Source organism: Meles meles, chromosome 4, assembly GCF_922984935.1.
Source record: "Meles meles chromosome 4, mMelMel3.1 paternal haplotype, whole genome shotgun sequence".
Lineage (NCBI taxonomy): Eukaryota > Metazoa > Chordata > Mammalia > Carnivora > Mustelidae > Meles > Meles meles.
The window spans coordinates 10,291,797-10,293,639 of NC_060069.1; positions in this window are offsets into that span (position 1 = coordinate 10,291,797).

The window sequence follows — 1,843 nt, forward strand, 5'->3', positions numbered from 1 at the left end:
ATAGTATGGCTGTAGTCATAGCTGGTACAGACTGGCTCCTAATTGTTGTGGAAGGGAAAGTTCTGGGTAGAGGTTGCTGGGAATTATATTGAACTGTCATGGTAACTAGATCTGCCTTTAACTATTAGGAATGATGTTTCAGAAATGGAGAATCTCTGGGGCGCCTGGGTGGCTCAGTGGGTTAAAGCCTCTGCTTTTCGCTCGGGTCATGATCCCAGGGTCCTGGGATCGAGCCCCGCATCGGGCTCTCTGCTTGGCGGGGAGCCTGCTTCCTCCTCTCTCTCTCTCTGCCTACCTCTCTCCCTACTTGTGATCTCTATCTCAAAAAAATAAAATTAAATTAAAAAAAAAAAAAGAAATGGAGAATCTCTGAACCCAAATTTTGTGCTTTATTAGATAAATGGTCTAGGAAGGCAGGGAAGGCAGATGGAATTTTTTTTTTTTTTTGAGGTCTTTGAGTAGTACTGTATAAAATTAAAATATAAAGAAGCTACTAGAGTCAGAGATTGTATGGTTGGCTATTCTATGGAGAGACATGATTTCCTTGATCATCAAAGAAGTAGTACCTGGTACATATGTTGAAGGAGGACAGTGGTGGAGAGGTAACATACTTTTTTTTTTTTTTTTTTTAACCATAGTAAAAAATAGGGTTGTGTTTTTGTTTGGGAGAGGAGGCAATCTGAAATGAACTTATTACCAGAATGTCCCCATTTAGATTTAGAGTTGGGGTGCACCTTGAGGGGGCTCAGTTGGTTAGAGTCTGTCTTCGGATCAGGTCATGATCCCAGGGTCCTGGGATCGAGCCCCACATTGAGCCCCACGTTAGGCTCCCTGCTCAGTGGGAAGTCTGCTTCTCCCACCCCTTCTGCTACTCCTCCTACTTGTGTTCTCTCTCTCTCCCTCTCTGAAATAAATAAATAAAATCTAAAAAAAAAAAGATTTAGAGTTGAAAAGGGATGTATTAGATCTTCACATCACCTTGGCCTATTCCTAATTCATAAAATCTCTGATGGCTATGGTTAGGGTTTTTTTTTTTTTCTATAATCTTATTTTCTTTTATTTTTTAAAAAGTAATATCTACACCAAATGTGGGGCTCAAACCTATGACCTGGAGATCAAAAGTTGCATATTCTACTAACTGAGTCATTCAGGTGCCCAGTGCTTACAGTCTTAAATGGAGTCATCGGAGGTGGTTTGTGGATGAGTCTTTCAGGCTATGACACAGAGCAGATCATTCTAAAGACTTTTTGAAGCCTTGACCCTTAGGCCTCTGGAGCTCTAATGAGACTATAGGATCTTGTTGGTCAGCTGAAAATTGCAGCTGGATGACTAAAGGGTTCTTGTACCAACAATGTCCCAGGGCCTGGTGGGCTCATAGTGTCATCTAGTTTTATCTATCTATCTATCTATCTATCTATTTGTGTTAAAACATTTTTTTCTTTTAGTAATCTCTATACCCAGGGTGGGCTTAAAAGTCACAGCCCCAAGATCAAGAGTCACATGCTTTTCCAACTGAGCCACTAGGTGTCCCATCATCTAGTTTAGACTGAGTTTTCTACCTGGTGGGGCCATAGCTAAGTGGGGACGAGCCAACGATTCAACCTCTGGCTCTCAAGACCTTATTTCTTGGTCTGGCCCCACAGTGGGCCTATTGTATACTCAGATCTGGGAGTTCCATGGTGCCAGGAATGGTGAAGAGATGAGATTATCATCTCTGGCCTGTGGTTCTTAAGCCTAGAGAATCATCAGAATCACCTGGGAGAGCTTGTAAAATTTATAGAATTTAAAGCCTCTGGAACTAGTTTTACAAAAACAAAAAATTTAAACTTTTTCACATGGTTCT